General features: G+C 36.9%; 1 protein-coding gene and 1 pseudogene across 1 annotated transcript in view; both read left to right on the top strand.

Moving 5' to 3' along the window:
• Window positions 1-17751, top strand: part of LOC103700069 (cell division cycle 20.2, cofactor of APC complex-like) — a 28478-nt gene that overhangs the window by 3456 nt on the left and 7271 nt on the right. Inside the window, exon 9 of the mRNA XM_039125528.1 lies at window positions 15502-15506. The gene's annotated coding sequence lies outside the window, so the exon portion shown is untranslated. The remainder of the gene's footprint in view (window positions 1-15501; window positions 15507-17751) is intronic.
• On the top strand, window positions 904-6964 carry LOC103700061 (annotated as a pseudogene).

Below are 17751 nucleotides of genomic sequence, written 5' to 3'. Positions count from 1 at the left end.
GTATTGGCTAGTCATTTACAATTTGCAGGAGCTATGGGCCATAGCTACAGGATGAATTTCTGATAGGTCGATTTTCTATTTCTGCATGGCGATCTTGTGCATTTGAACAACTACTTTTATGAACAAAGGAATTGAAAAAAGACACAGAAGAAAACATAGTTTTAACTGTAAGTTATTCTCATTATAATGGCAAAGAACGGATCCTGTAACTATCATTATTTTAATCCCAAATACTCTTGATCTAGATAGATTTGGGTAAATAAGGGCCTTTGTATCCACTACAAGTTATAACAGTTTCTGTGAGGGTGTAGTATAACAGGATAACTGCATGAGTACTAAAACCTTATTTGTTGGTCAACCTCAAACTTACCCTTGGTGGAACATAAAGATTTATCTGGAAGAGAATTTCTACTTTTATGAATATTCTTGAGCTCCAAAAGTTGTAAACACAGGTAGGTGTCATCATCAGGTTGTCTTTTCTGTTTTGATATCTAACAGTTGCCTTAACACTACTTTTTATTTTACTTTTTGCAGATTGGTATTTGGCTAGTGATCCCAGCAATTAGGAATTCAAGGGCTGATCATAATAATAATGCTCTTGCTCTGATTGTTCTGATTCAATATGTTCCAAGATTATATCTCATATTTCCTCTAAGCTACCAAATTATTAAGGCAACTGGAGTTGTTACAAAGACTGCTTGGGTGGGAGCTGCTTATAATCTACTGCTTTACATGATAGCTAGCCACGTCTGTAACTTTCCCTTACTTAACTTGCATAAATTACTCTATATGATTTTGTTGGAATTTACAATAGGATGTACTACTCAAAGATTATATTCAATATGTTTATTTTACACTCTAAATTAATCCCTTTCTGAATTAAGTTCTATCTGATCAGGTTTTAGGAGCATCATGGTAATTGCTATCAGTTGAAAGACTGACAACATGTTGGAAGTCAGAATGCAAAAAGGAGAAAGGCACTATGGATACACCATTATGTGATCCCAAGTTTCTAGATTGTGATTCTTCAAGAAAAAGCAATCGACAAGTCTGGGCAACTAACACGACCGTCTTTACAAACTGTGATGCTAGTAACTCTGATATTTCTTTCAACTTTGGCATTTTTTCACCTGCACTAACCAATGATGCTGTCTCCGCGGGGTTCATCAGGAAATATTTCTATTGTCTCTGGTGGGGTTTGCAAAATTTGAGGTATGATTTTGTTTGGTTCTCATGCTCCCCCCCCCTCTCCAAAAAAAGGAGTATATTAGCAATGTTACTGTTGATTTGGAGGCCCTATATCTTCTTGTTTGTTATCCAATTTAGTCAAATTAGGCTGATTGCAGTTACCAAATGAGTGCCTTAGGATCCTAACCCTTTGAGCTAGCAGGAGATATATCTCACAAGGGTATAATTGAAGTATAGCATTTTTCGTTGGCCATTGGTAGTCCAGTCCATTTCGAGTAGAAAAATGTGCCCTTTGCGCCACTCACTAGTTTCCCTTTTAGTTGCCTAGGTGGAACATCTTTTGTGAAAATGTTTTTTATGGCATCACTTAACAAAGAAAAGGTTGATTTAATTTGACAGTGTCTATAACAGCTGTTTAGGAATTTTTCTTGATATACATTTATTTCAGATTTTTAATATCTCTCTCTTTTTATTGTCAGCTCATATGGTCAGACTTTGACTACAAGCACCTTCATCGGGGAGATGTTGTTTGCTATACTCTTTGCTATCCTTGGTCTTGTCTTATTTGCACATTTAATTGGAAACATGCAGGTACAAAAATAATGCAAATTTCCAAGCTTTCCTTTATCCAATTGTATTATGTTACATCTTTCAGGAATGTTAAGTTATTTGTTAACTAGTCAAGCCTAAAAATTAAGTGATTCCTGAATTTTTATAGTCCTGGATAGATGTTATAAAAAGAGCATGAGATCATCGCCGTATTGTTTTAGGATGAATTTTAGGTACTACAAAGTAGCACCATCATGATGCTACCCTCCATGTATGATACTCACTTTGAACTACGATGACTTTGGTGAGTGACATGGTGCCCCTTAAATTATAGGCTGACAGCTGTTGATTGGTTTTCTAAGTTTTAATTGAAGCAACGTCATGTCTAGTTGGCAGTATTTACATGGGGGTAGCATCATCAAACCATGCTACTTGTGTAGCATGTAACCCATGCCCATTGTTTTAGCATGAGCTCAGTACTTTAATTTGCTTTTTCCTTAGTAACCTAGATTACGAAAGTGCATTATTGTATTTGGACTCTTTTAATTAGCAAATTTTCTTTGCTACTGTAATTAAGATGACCCACAGCTTGTCTTGCTTTTCTTGTTCCTTCATGCATACACTAGGTCAAACCACAGGTTTAATTTTGTTTTGGACATAATTGGGTGATATCAACTACCAAAGACCTTTATATGTGTGCGTATGTATGTACGTATATAGTGAGGCCTTACTCAAGTCCAAATTTTGTGGTGATATGCCATCGAAGAATCGAATCAAGAATCTCTTGATGTGACCACTGCCGCAATTCACTTTTTGCTATTGATAATTTATTCTTAGATCAAAATTTATCACTTTTTGGTTTTTCATTCAATGCATTTGCCTCTATATTTCTTCATAATTGCATTGTGATTAGCATGCAGATGGTGATGTGCAGAGTGGAATCGTGTGGGTTTGGACTTAGGCAAGACTTATGTTGTCTAAATGGACGTTTGGCTGGTCTAAGTTTGCCCTTGTTAGTTTTATCTGCACTCACATTTTTTATGTCACATATAGTTTTCATAAAAGGAGGATGAGCTTTGCTGCAACTGTAATTAGAAAACAGGAAGGGCTTGATAGAGATGAATTTTGGATTTTGTTTTGAGTGGTAAAAATGATGGGTGGCTTAAGAAATCCTTGATGAAAATTGTGAGCACTAAATTCATAAAAGGTGATCCGAAGTTCCAAAATATATAAGGTTTGTTGATTTGGTTGTGGTTGCTATTATTTGTTAGGTGAGGCATTGGCCACTTGTTTGTTGGAACATTATCACTGCTTTCTACTATCCACTGTTGTGTTTGTGCTTTAATTTATTTTATCTCATTTTTTCTTGGAGGTATGTGCACTAATGTTCTTTATGCTGCATTTCTGTCTGAGTTTATTATTTTCTGAGTTAGTTTCATTTCTATTATGTTCATTAGTGTACTTTTTTTTAATGTTACAGTACCAATACTCATTTACTTGTGTTATAACGTTCTTAGCAATGTAAATAGAAAAATGTCTGGCATATTACATGCGTACATACATATCTTCCATCACCTTATGTTTCCAATGCATAACCTTGTATGTATCGAGGATTGAGGTCTTGCATGCTGGACTGGTACTGGCATGGTATGTATCATGGCATGCCGTGTCATACTGGTGCGTGGCATACACTGGCGCAATAGCATGCAAGCTGTGCCACACACCAATAATGTTCAACACCATATATGCCATGCTGTATTGAATCTATGCTTCTAATTAACTAGTGCCATTCCATGTTTTTAGGTGTGCATTCTCTTGATTTTATTTTATGAACTAATGCTGAGCCTCGTATTTGATTATATTCTTGTATTCTTATTGATATATTTTTCTATTCTGTATTGGCTTTCTTTTATGCTGTTTTGGGCATGCCTTTCCCTATTTGATTTAAACTAAAACCATGAAATTGGCAAAATGAAAATTTGACGTCCTGTGTGCTTGTTTCAGGCTTCTAGAATGCGCAACATTATTATTGTTCTCTCATCTGATAAAATTCTATTTATATTTCAGACATACCTGCAATCTATAACTGTAAGGCTTGAAGAATGGAGGCTAAAGTGAAGAGACACTGAAGAGTGGATGAGACATCGCCAACTTCCTCATGATCTGCGGGAAGGAGTCAAGCGTTTTGTTCAATATAAGTGGCTTGCAACCCGAGGCGTTGATGAAGAATCTATATTGCGAGGCTTACCTGCAGACCTTCGATGAGATATTCAACGTCACCTCTGCTTGGACCTTGTTTGACGGGTACAATGTTAACCCCATCTTTTATCTAGATCTCAATAGATAAGACACTGGTATCTGTTGGAGTTTTTCCCTTCATTCATGGAGGGAAAGGACAAACTTATCTTTCAGATTCCTTTTCTGTATGATCCATGGAAAGGCAGTTAATTAAATTGATTATTTCTTATCAAATTAATCTACTTCTATAAATGGAAGACAAAAGCATTATGCAATGTGTAGTGTCATTCTTCACTTCATTTCCAGATACTTGTTCTTTCTTTGATTCTTTTTTTCAAACTTCCTTTTTAATGTCCTAATGTAAAATATCATTTAGTTAATTCGATCTTCTTATGTTTTGAGCATCTCAATTACAACCTTGCCTTAGCTTAACCAGTGGAATGTGATGCAATTAAAATGTGTTGATTTATACCCAACAGTCACATAGAAGATTTTTAGAAGAGTTTCGTGTTTGGTTATTGAGTAATATGTATGATATCATGGATGAGCTTACGTTGCTATAATGTGTCAAACATGCTTCATAAATAACAGCTTTCAAGGAAGACTAGTTATTGGGGAAATATATTAGTCTACTGCTCATTCACTATACATGAATTTTGGCCAATTCATTCATTTTGCTCGATGAAATCCAATTTAAAATTTAAAGGTTCCTACTCACTGAAATTTGTATGAGGGTTTATATTAATTTATGTTTAGGTATGATTGGCATGCCAAACTAGTGCAAATGGAAATCTAAAGAGCAAGCAATCATCTATTAGTGATTTTAGGTTGAAATCCATTTATTATGCATGATGATTATTTCGGATCCTTCTAATAAATGGACTTGATAATACTACAATAACTCCTATATATCAGAACATGTGAAGATTTTTTTTTTTTTTTTGTTCCTTTTGATTTCTTTATGTTGAAACTTCAGCTTTTTCCATAGATCTCAGTGGGTCTCACACCAAATAAAGCATAAAGTTGGCAATTATTATATTAGCACAACAAATTACCTGCAAGCTTAAGTTGTTTAAGAAGTGGTACTAAGCTAAATTTATAATGATTATCGTCGAGATATATTTTAGAAGTGAAAGAAAATATGAAGAATGGAGAGAATATCATCCCTGTCACCACCTGACTCATCTCCTGAAGTTGGTGGGAATTGTAGTGCTGCAGCTATGACTGGTGGGGATTTTATTATTGGAAAGTAAGGGGATGTGTATTTTGGGCATCCCAAAGTTGAGGGTGGGTTTTGAAGATGCCATCAGGGAAGAGTGGATGGTTGAGTTGTGGTGGCCAGGTTCTAGGATTGCATCATATAATGAGACATGAAATGGAAACTGAATCCTTGTTCGTGATCGAGGAAAGGGGAGGAAATAGTATACAATATGGTATTTACAATTATAAGGTGTATCTTAGGAATAAAAGTTATGCCGAACAGTTTGCTCTGTTTATTATTTGTCATGGATATTATAAGTTATTTTTTTGATTATATTTTAAGGTTATTTTGGGCACAGGGGTGATTTGGTTTAGAAAATGTCAAAGTTTCAACGGACAGAAATATCAAGACTTTTATATAGGTGTAATGATTTCATATATTGGTTTCAAGTGATGCAGATAACGTTTGGAAAATAGGCTAAACAGGGTTTAGAAAGCTTTTTCACCATGTGAGATATCAATAGTTCATTTTGGTTGTCCGACCTCAAATGATATTCATCTTACGATATATGTTTTCCTATGTAGACTGATTTTCTAATATTTTTTCTCAATTTTTGTTTTTTTTTCCAAATTCCAAATTGCAGTTTCCTTTTTTATCACAAATGGATGATAAGCTTCTTGATGCCATATGCGAACGTCTGGTATCCTGCTTGATCACCGAAGGTACCTACATTGTCCGTGAGGGTGACCCCGTGACAGAAATGCTCTTTATCATTCGTGGCAGGTTAGAAAGCTCTACCACCAATGGGGGCCGGACAGATTTCTTTAATTCCATAACTTTGAGACCTGGTGACTTCTGTGGTGAGGAACTGCTTGCCTGGGCTCTGCTCTGCTTCCAAAATCCACTGTCAATTTGCCTTCCTCCACTTGGACCGTAAGAGCCCTTGCCGAAGTGGAGGCCTTTGCACTGCGAGCAGAAGACCTAAAATTTTTTGCCAACCAATTTAGGCAGCTTCATAGCAGGAAACTACAGCACACATTCTGCTTCTATTCCCACCATTGGAGAACATGGGCAGCTTGCTTCATTCAAGCAGCATGGCGTCGGTTCAAGAGGAGAAAGATGGCAAAGGATCTGAACAAGAGGGAATCATTCTCCTCCCAGTCAGATGAACAAGCTGCTGATGAGTCAGGACAGGAGGAAGAGGACGGCAACTCAAGCTCCATTAATGCTTCTCAACCTAAACAGAATCTTGGGGTGACCATTCTGGCTTCAAAATTTGCTGCCAGCACAAGAAAAGGTGCTCAAAAAATCAAGGGCATTGATATGCCCAAGTTACAGAAACCAGATGAGCCTGACTTCTCTGCAGACCCATATGATTAGTAGCTACTGATACTCATTACGGTGGCTGGTGCTGCTTGTTTCACTGAATCCCCCGTAGCATGGAGGGGTTCTCGGAAAGGATTCTACCTTGTATGCTATGGGGTTTATGGGATCCAAATCTCCATCCAAATAGTTATTCATCTACAACTCCTGGGATGTGGCTTACTTGTTGAAGCAAAAGGAGATGGTTTCCGATAGCAATGGTGTTGTATTCTATCAGTAGGTCTGTAGTTGTTATAAGTTCCGGCTCCCTCACATTGTACAATATAGGTGTATTTATCACAACGAACATCACTTTTACCCCTTCAAAATTTGCATTCTCGTCTTACTTCAATGTCTGCAGCTGACACTGTAACTTATAGCTGTTATCTGAGAGCAGGCACCTCTCTTGTTGGGTGTTGATTTGAATCGGTGAAGCAAACAAGCAGGAGAAATGGATGTTTTGATTTTTTTATAGTAATTATAGATTCCATGGTGATGCATCAGCTCACAATCATCTTGAACTTCCATCTTAAGTTGTTTATTTTACATAATACTCTCATGCATAAGATTGAAGGTAAATGGATGCTAATTATTGAAGTTCTTGTCCAATGGTAGGCTGAGTGACATTTCCTCTTTTTACCTAATCTAATGTCATCGCCCTCTTTCTTCTTTTGTATTCCTAGTTAGTGAACTCAATATTTTTATCCTATTCACCAATAGCTGTTTTTGCATGTTTCTTTACCAATAAACAGTTCTATTTTCCAGGCCCAGTTAGTCAAACAGGTATCTATCTATCAAATGGTCAGACCAAGTAAGTGGACCACCGATTTGGCCTTGGCCGGCTTAGGGCTTAGAATGACTCTGTCCATAGTCAAATGAAATACCAATCGGTGCGCTAAAATATAAGGATTGTGTTGGTATTCACTTTAATATCATAATATGACTTATCCAATGTAAAATGAGGAAGAAGATATCTAAGAGAGCAGTTTACGCGGTTCACATTGATTGTGGACAACTAACAGAAGCCAGTGCCGAGGCGGCATTGGACATTGAAAGGTGAAACCTCACCAGAGGATGATGGTGACAATTATCTCCACCTAATTAACACCTTGGGTGTAGCTGAATAGCTTTCTTAATAGAATTTGTTTGCAACTTTGCATTACTGCAATGTCTGCGCTGTTAGCCTGCAGGCTGCAAGTTTGATTGGCCAAAGAAGTCATGTTCATATTCAGGTTTTCTTCTTCTTTTTTGATTGGCCAAAGAAGTCATTTGCCTGTAAAAGAATTAATGTCTACTTTCAGGATAACCTCATTAGAATATAGTTCGAATGCGGTCAATATTGATTTTGCTCAAATTTTGTTTAGATTTAGATATAGGCGCGGAAGAAAGGTAAGAAGAAAGATGGAAACGATGGGTTCAATTATGTTATAGGTTCAGAATAGTATGGTTTCTCTGGTCCCTATGTCTCCTTGCACGATTTGTTGACCTCCCTTTCACCATGGACCACTCTATTCTTCAGTCTATTACTCCATAATGCGGCCTAGTTGTTGTGGATATCCAGAAATAATAGAATTTTGAAGAACGCTGTCTCTAATCCTTATCTTATTGCTAATCAATCTAGGGACACCTGCAGCCCGAGTAGCTCCTCTTTACTTCGTCCTTTATAGGTTCATTGGATGCTCCCTCCCTATGGGTTGCTCAAAATTAATTTTGATGAATCTGGTGGTGCAGGGTACCATGTTATTAGAGTTCACAATGGCCAAGTTCTATTAGCTAGTTCAAAGAACTTCCCAACTGCCTCTGACTGAATTGAGGGCAGCTTGGTAGGGGCTCACTACTGCTGTCATGGTTTTGCAATGCAGGGTAGTTATCTTAGAAGGACACTTTTCTACTGTTATCATCCGGATCGATGACATATCTCATAACGCAGCCTATAGTCCCCTTCAAAAGGATATTCAGTATCTTATTTCATCGCTGGATTAGTTCAGGGCCGTTCATGCTTATAGAGACGCCAATTTTATTGCTGATTGGCTGGTGGGAAGAGGTTTTTATTCTGATTACCCTGCTCATTCTGCCATCCCTTCGAAACTTCAGCTGCTGCATGAAGCTAGTTTACATCACTGCAGCAATGTAGGTTAGCTGCATGAGAGTTGCACTCATGCAAGCTGGCAGATTGATACTCCCTCCATTCTAAAACAGGAAAGCTGGCAGATTGATACTCCCTCCATTCTAAAACAGGATAAAAAAGTTGCATGGCAATGATCGAACTATTTCGGCTTGTGTCATACTTGTTGTAGCTTGTGGAAGCATCATAGCATGATTTTACCACCCAAATTGCACCAAAAGCTCTCCCTTTTTCAAAAGGATTACTAAATTTGATTTTACCACCCACATGATATAGTCTAGTGCTTGAACAAAAATATGCATGCATGCTTTTAATAAAAACAATTTATTCCATTTAAAAGTGAAGGTCTGTTTGTAGACTGTTGCTCGACAAGAGAGATTCCAACTGGCGTTGCCATAGATGTTTAACTCATTGACAGTTAGGTTAATCAGAGGCTTTAGTCCTAGGCTCTGATACCACTTGTTATCCAGCTATTCAGCCCAAAGGGGGGGGGGGGGGTCAGTACTCATTGACAGTCAACTCCAAAGCATTGTTCAGTAAGTCCTTTGTCCCATGCTCTCATTGTAGTAGCCATCAAATCACATATTATTTTGTTATTAAAGGCCTCATACTTGATAGTGTATAGACAACAAGCCAATTAAACTATAGAAATCCAAGGTTTGTTCACTACATTGATAGTCCTTCAGTCCCCAACCATCCATCTGAATCTACAGGCAAGCAAGGGAATAAAAGAGCATATCAACTTTCAAATGAAAGAGCAATTACACTACTAGTTACCCTTGATGTTCAAATCACCCACTCCATACTTGACTCTCATCAACATACTCCAAACATTCTGAGGCTCTAAAAGTAGTTTGACATTATGTCTTATCATCAATGCATCCTGTCTAGAAGATAGTGAATGGATACTAAGACTACTAAACTGGATAGGTTAACATACTATATCCCAAGTGAGGAGGAAATCCTTTTGGACTGATCCATGCAAACCCATAGAAAGTTTCACATAATCTGTTCAACTCTGTTAATAACTCCGTTACAGAACATGACTCGCAAAGAGGCGGGAAGAACACCCCCCCCTCTCTCTCTCTCTCTCTATAAATAACCCATACTCGTGTCAATTGGAAACCTTGTCCCCTTCCTTCTTTTGCTCATTCTTGAATTCTTGAACCCTTTTCCCCTAATTTCTTCTTTTCGCTTCTCAAGGGAGATCGATTCATACCCACGAGGAGCCTGATGAATCTTGACCTCGCACAAAGCTTGCTGTGGGAAAGGCCGTAGAAGAAAGATGATCGCTCGACAATCTTGACCACTAGGATAATCCTTCATCTCCTCCTTTTCTTTCTTAATCTTTTTCTTTCTTTAGACATATTTTTTTTGAATTACTTTGCCCGAATTTTGTTGGCAGAATGAGTATAGGAGGAAGGTGAGAGAGCAGCTAACGCTGGATTCGGAAGGAAAGCCGTTTAGGATGCTGACTTTTAGGGGAATCCCAAGAAGATGCAAGAACACACCTCTTGTCGAAGAGATGATGCAAGAGGAGTGGGAATGACCCAGACCCTTTAAGCCCTTCCGTCGCATTCCCACAGTAATGCCTAAATTTTCTTGTCGTGATCCCTTAACTCAGTAAAACAAAGGGGAAAGATTTCATCTTTATGTTTAAGATATTGGTGCATATTGGTTCTTTCTGTGTAGATAAAGGCTATATATCGATTTGGGGCATGCCCAGGCAACCAACTCATTATGGTAATCTAATAATGAAAGCATGAAATCAACTTCTTAATGAGTTGGCGGTATTTAAAGAATTAGTAGTTTTCGTTAAGTTTCTCTAAGGAATTTAAGATTTATTCATCTCTTACTTCTCTTTGAAAGCTTTTGGGGCATCTGAACGTTATGAAAAACATGAAGGATTAGATCAATGGTATCAGAGTATCTTCTATATATATGAGCAGATTGTATTTATTTTTCTTTCTTAATGAGCTGGTGGTATTTTGATAATCTTTGTCTAAGCAAATTTATGAAAATAAACTATACTAGTTGATGGCATTAATTCATCAATTTCTTCTTTAAAAGCTTTTGGGGATCAATGATATAGGAGTTTCTACTATACCCGTAGATTATGTTCATTTAAGAAAGAATGATTTTTAGTGATTCTTACTGCATTCTTTTCCTTTCTAATGGTGGAGCAGACTGCAAATAGCATATTAGATGGGCCTTAATGGATGACTATTATTTAAACCTCTTGGATTGGGGGAAGAGCAACATCCTAGCTATTGCATTAGGACCCTCAATATACCTGCGGAATGCTGAGAATGGTAAGGTGAAGTTACTCCTAAGAGTGAATGATGAGGAGGATCACCCCACAAGTGTTGCATGGTCTGGAGAAGGGAAAAGATTGGCTGTTGGATTTGCAAGGTTCAGAATTGCGCTCTGGGATGTTACATCCTCGCGTTAGATATGGAACAAAGTTAATGTAAACTTGTATCAGTTTTGTATGTCGCCGTGGAATACTTAATTTGTTCTAACAATAGATCAGATAGTTTTCAATATCACAATAACAAACAAGCGGATATTGTTGGTTCTTGGATTAGGAATTGCTGCAGGTAAACCAGAAGCAAATCCTAATCTTGTTTATCATGAGAATTATTTGACTAGAAAAATAAAACACCATTGAGGGGACTTCTCTTTGCAGTATCTATTTAACATTTTAAACTTTAATGGTGGTTTTAGTTGCAAATATCAACAATCCTGTTACCTTAATTTCAAAAATAGAGGAAAATAGATCTGATCTTAAGGTTTCCCTCAGGTGAGAATCTTAGAAGGACACACATCTAGAGTTGGAAGCCTTTCTTGGAATCAGAACATTTTGATATCAGGGAGCCTTGATGCCTCTATCATCAACCATGATGGTACATTCTCTCTTACCCTTCATTACATTATACCTTATGTTTGCATAAAACTGCACAAAGAGATGAAAAAAAGAAGATATAACAGTTTTAGAATAACCTTTTCTTTTTTCCAAATGCGACTCCTTTTGCAATGAGATCAATTGGCAGATCAGCAACCCATTTGCAAGGGCACACCGACGAGTTGTGTGGTCTGAGATGGTCAGGAGCTGGGGATTTGCTGGCCATTGGTGGCAATGACAATCTTGTTCATGTCTAGGAATCTTCAAGCATGGGATCCTCCAAATACCTGCATAAGTTTACTGATCACTGTGCAGCTGTAAGGGCCCTTGCTTGGTGCCCATTTCAGTCAAATATACTAGCATCTGGTGGTGGCACTGCTGATCGATGCATTAAGATTTGGAATGCCCGGACAGGGAAGTGTACAAAAAGCATCGACACTTATGCACAGGTAAAGTCCATCTCTCTCTCTCTCCATAGATCATGGAATGAGCCTAATTTGTGATATTTTCCTTCTGTTCCGTTTTTCAGCTCCATCTTGAAAGAATAACTTATAAGTAGGAACTTGTTACCATTTAATAGCAGTCTCATGTCTCAAGGTATTTGATATTATCAAACAAGTCTGTGCATTGGAGTGGAACAGACATCAGAAGGAGATTTTGAGTGCCCATGGTTACAGTCAAAATCATCTAAGTTTGTGGTCATACCCTTCTATGTCAAAGATTGTGGATTTAAGAGGTCATGAAACCAGAGTCCTACATCTTTCTCAGGTCTAGAAGCCACAAAAGCAGAGAATTGTCTATAATTGATTTTTTTTTAAATTTACTGCATGGTCATGCTAATGTTCTAGATCGTCTCCTTCATTTGTTGAAGCAGAGTCCAGATGGATCGACGGTGGCATCAGCTATAGCAGATAAATCAATTCGTTTCTTTTTGAGGGACATGAATTGAGATTCATCTCCTGTCATGTGTCTAGAGTATCCACTGTCCAAATACCATTTTCTGTTTGATGCTTGAGATGCTAGACACACCTGCAAATCAGAAATTCAATTTTTTATCTTTGGTACCCAAGCTTTCTTGGATCCTTGAATGTTAGCAATGATGGTTCCCTTCGGAACCCATATCTTCCTAACTGAACCATTACTTACCAATTTTTTGCTTTTAGGATTACATACAGTGTATTCTTGTTTCAGTTTATCTAACTTAAACAGTGTAGATTTCGGTTTTACATAAGTTGGCTTTACAAATATATTCCTAAATGATTTCTGTTTCTTCCAAGGATTATATCCTAAACCAGCTTTATCAGAAACAGCTTTCTGACTTTCTAGAATTAGATTTAATTTCTTAGAGCTTAGGATAAATTTATCAACTATAGGTTCAGTTTTTCAACTTCATTTACTAACTTCTGATTTTCTTCATGCAGTTTCTTCTTATTATCCAGAAGCAGAATATTTTCTTTTTCTAATGATTGGTTCCTAATCTTCAGTTCCTTGTTCTTTAAGCTAAGCTTTTTATATTCAATCATAAGCTTAGAAAAAGCATCTTGAAGCTCATTAAAAGTGAAATCATATTCAATATTCAGATATACCTCATTTTCGTGTTCCATTAAACACAGATTTGCAGCTTTTTGTTGCTGCCCTTCTTTTCCAGAGCTAGATTCATCACTGTCACTCCAAGTAGCCATCATAGCTTTCTTCCTTAACCTCTTCGGAGCCTTTTTCAATAGAGGACTGTCTGTTCTGAAGTGTCCAGGCTTTTTGCACTCATAACAAACATATTATTCCTTATTTTCTTTGGTTTGCTCCATCTTGATTACAGGCCTTCTCTTGAAGTTTTCTTTATTTCATCTAAAGAATTTTTTGAACTTTCTTGTAATCAGGGCCATTTCCTCACTATTATCAGATTCAGAATCCTCGCTCTTATCTTCATGTAGAGTGGATTTAAGAGCAATGGTTCTGCGCTTCTTGGGTTCATCTTCCTCAAGGTTCTATTTCATTGAGAGCTCATGAGTCATTAAAGAAACCCAGCAGTTCTTCTAGTGGGAAAGAGTTGAGATTTTTTGCTTCTTGAATGGCAGTGACCTTTGCTTCCCATGCTCTAGGAAGAGATCTAAGAATTTTTCGAACAAGATCACTATTAGAGTAAGATCTACCAAGGCTTTTCATGCTGTTTATAATATCAGTGAATTTAGTAAATATTTCAATTATAAATTCATTATTTTTTATTTTAAATAATTCATACTTATACACTAGCATACTGATTTTAGATTCTTTGACCTGGTTAGTGCCTTCATGTGTAACTTTCAGCCTATCCCAAATTTCTTTAGCAGTCATGCAAATAGATATGTGATTAAACTCATTTGCATCTAAAGAACAGTAAAGAACATTCATAGCTTTTGCATTCAGCTGACCCATTCTTTTATCATGGTCATTCCATTCAGTCTCAAATTTGAATAAGGTGATGTCATCAACAATTTTAGTTGGTGTGTGAGGTCTATTAACAATAACAGTCCATAAATCATAGTCAAGTGCTTGAATAAAAATTCTCATACGAGCTTTCGAATAAGTGAAATTTGTGCCATTGAAAAGAGGTGGTCTGTTGGTAGATTATCCTTCGACAACAAAGGATCCCATAGTGGCTGCCATGACCTTTAACTTTTGATTTTTAGATCAAAAAGTTTTTTGTGAGTACTAGGCTCTGATACCACTTGTTGCCCAGAGGTACAGCCCAAGAGAGAGAGGGTGAATTGGGTCTCTTTAAAAAATAATTAAAGATAAAATGTATAGAGAGTATGGGTTACTGTTATCTTATAGATTCAGCAGTGGAAATAAGACTGCACAAATACAATAGTGAATAAAGTTAGGAAAGCAGTCAGAAAAATGCAAAGAAAAGGAAGAGAAGAACCACAATCACAAACACCAAGGTTTACAGTGGTTCGGTGCACTCCCAGCATCTACGTCCACTCCTCAAGCCTAGCTTGAGATTTCACTATAACCCAGCATATTACAGTCTAATTGTTTTCCAGGCTCACAATCAAAATCTAGTCGATTTTTCTAGGCAACCAACCGAAAACCTTTTGTTTTCCGGGATCACAAACAATCCAGTTGGTTTTCAGATAAACCAACCAAAAACTTTACACCGTTTGTTTTTCCGGGCTCACAAACAACCCAGTCGGTTTTCAGATAAACCAACCAAAAACTCTAAACCTTGCTGAATGTTCCCGATTCAGCAACTTCCAATCGAGGCTTGGAAGAGCCTTTACAAGTTTCAAATCAATGAAACTGTTACAGCAACAATTAATCCAACTAAAAAAAAGAATGTTGTAACCAGTAAACTTAAAGCTTCAGAATATAAAGAGTGAATCAATGAAAATAAAAGCTGAAGCCGATGAAGAAGTTAGCTGTGGAAGGATGTTCCAATGTCCAAACAGCAACTCTTCACGTTGCAGTGAGAAGCTTCGATTGATTTCCTCACAGGAGAAAGTTTTTGATTCAATGCCGGTGAGGATGATGAACTGTTAAGCTTTTCTTCTCTTTTTCTCAGTGGAAATCTTTTTGTTTTCTATAGAATCTTTTTCCTTTTCTTGTTGTTTCCATTCTGAGGTTCCCTCGTATTTATAGACAAATTCTTCGGTGGGATTTGAAATTCTTTCTTCCTGTTCTGATGAGAATCTTTTTCTGTTACAGAAGAAGACAAAAGTCGTTCAAAACTTCCCGTTGTGGTCCCGGCAGTACAAGGGTCGACTCATGTAACTCAGGGGTCGACTCATGTTCATTTTGAATTTGCATTTCAAAATGTCGAGAAAGCTTATGTTGTGATATTTGCAAAGGGTCGACTCTTTATCCTTAAGGGCCGACTCATCTTCATCAGGAGTCGTCTCTTTAAACATAAGGGTCGGCTCACGCTTTGGTTTTTCGGCCGACGCTGAGACTGAGCAGGGGTCGACTCTTCAAACGCAAGGGTCGACTCTTCAGACTTTGTCTCAGGCGGTGAAAGCTTTCTGTTTACTTTGAACTATACAAGGGTCGACTCATGTTTTGCAAGGATCGACTCATTGACTGTGTTCCTTGAATAAAATATATCAGAATCAACTTAAACTTGTCCTTTTTTGCTTAGGGGTTGACTCAAGTCTTTCAAATAAAAAATTTTAGACTTCATCTCTGATCTCCATGGACTAGATTAAGATCATTTTCTTTTAGAACATGTCCAATGAGATATTTGCGAAGAACTTAAGATTTTGCAGTGCTTCAATTCTTCTGATTTTTCTTGACTTATAAAACTTCACAATTAAGCCAATGTCATTAATACACAACATCATCTCAAGTATTTTGTAATCATCAAAATTCATCCTTTAGGGTTGACAATCTCTTCCTTTTTGATGATGACAAAATCATTGAGTTAAAAAGAATTTTGCAAGAAATTTCACAGCAATTATCAAAATTTTATGATGAAGTTCAGAGCACATATGACATTCAGAGATATATGCATAATTTCACCAAATTAAGGAGAAAAGTCTTCCCCTATCAATTATAAACATTTGAATTATGCAGAGTTCTTGTTTTTCATCTTTTCTTAAGTTTTGTTTACCATCATAATTTAAATCTCCCCCTATATATTATCTTTAATGTAGAGATTGGTATTCTGAATTCTTTTCACATTTCTTATTTCTCATATTAGAATTATTTTTTATATATTTCTCCCGATTTGTATTCTGAATTCTTTTCACATTTCTTATTTCTCAGTTTAGAATTCTTTTTCATATATTTCTTCCCCTTTTTGTCATCAATAAAAGGAAGAAAACTAAAAAATAATATCTGACGCTAACATTAAGGATTTTGATACCATTACAGATTTTGATAGGTATCAAAGTAGTGTATAAACTAATAAAGACATATATTCCAAGAAAGATAATCATTCATTGTGAAGTACATTTGATAAATCAGAAGATTACAATTTGTATCAATTGGTATCAGTCAGCATACAAGTATGCCAAATAAACATGAAACTCAGCTTAGTACAAAATTATATTTTGAAAACATGGGTTTCAGTCTAAGTTCAGGTTAGGTTCAGTCTAAGGTCAGTCTAGGTTGAAGGTTTTGAAGATGAAGGTCTAGACTGATCTTTTTTTGGCTCTTCCATCAGCTTGTCAATTTTACTGTTTAGTGCAGTGATGGAGCAATTGAGCTGAGTGTGTTCTTCTTTCAATTCTTGAATAGAGCCTTGAATAGTATTTTCTTGTTCTTTCAACTGATTTTCAATCTCGGTAATTTTCCTCTGATGGTTAGCTGCTAGTTGCCTCAATCCTTGCCGTTCAGATTTTACTTCTTTTACCAAATCAATGAGGTCAATAACCTAAATCCAGCATACTCCAGAGTTGAACATTGTATTTATGATGTTATCTCTAATGAACTTTAACTGCCATTTCTCAAGTCTGAGTAGAGGATCTAATGGCCTTTGAATAGGTGGAGGCTAACTGACTAGAGATTCTGTTGGAGGTGCTTGTGTAGGAATTCTTTTGCCTTTGTGTGGTGTAGGAGTGTCTTGACCACTTTCATCTTGAGATCCTTTCCATTTATGAGTCCATTTTCCCTCAGATTTGACAAATCCCATCCTCTTCAATGATTTGTCATTTTAAACATCAGAAGACAATAATTCTTTCTTGGTTTCTCCTTCTAGATTTCCATTGAAGTTACAGAGGACTTGAGTTAAGACCATACCATAAGGAAGTGAAGCTCCTTTTCTCTGTCCTTGAGCTTCCATGTATCTAAGCATCAAGCAGGGTAGGTTCCGCGGAAATCTTTGTAAAATATGATGCATTACTAGCATATCCCGTTCTGAAACATGATCAAATTTTTCTGTCTTCAGGAAGAACATTTTGTTGATCATGTGATGCAGTAGAAGCATCTTTGAATTCAGTTGATTGGCACTGATCTCAATCCAATCTCTTGTGACTTCTCTATTCAAAATGGTACTTATCCCTTCATTTCTATTCTCTAGGTGATCTCTGTTTTCACCATCATTTGAAATTCGAAGGGTATCTCTAAGAATCTCTTCAGTAATTAGAATAGGTACATCTTTTACCTTGGACGAGATCTGTTCTTCTTCATATCTGGCATTGTTGTAGAACTCTCGTACCAGGTCTGGGTAGGTTGGCACATTCAGGGAGCATAAGTATTCCCAACCCA

The sequence above is a fragment of the Phoenix dactylifera genome, chromosome 1, assembly GCF_009389715.1.
Source record: "Phoenix dactylifera cultivar Barhee BC4 chromosome 1, palm_55x_up_171113_PBpolish2nd_filt_p, whole genome shotgun sequence".
NCBI classification, from domain to species: Eukaryota; Viridiplantae; Streptophyta; class Magnoliopsida; order Arecales; family Arecaceae; genus Phoenix; species Phoenix dactylifera.
This window is presented reverse-complemented; position numbering and strand designations above follow the sequence as displayed.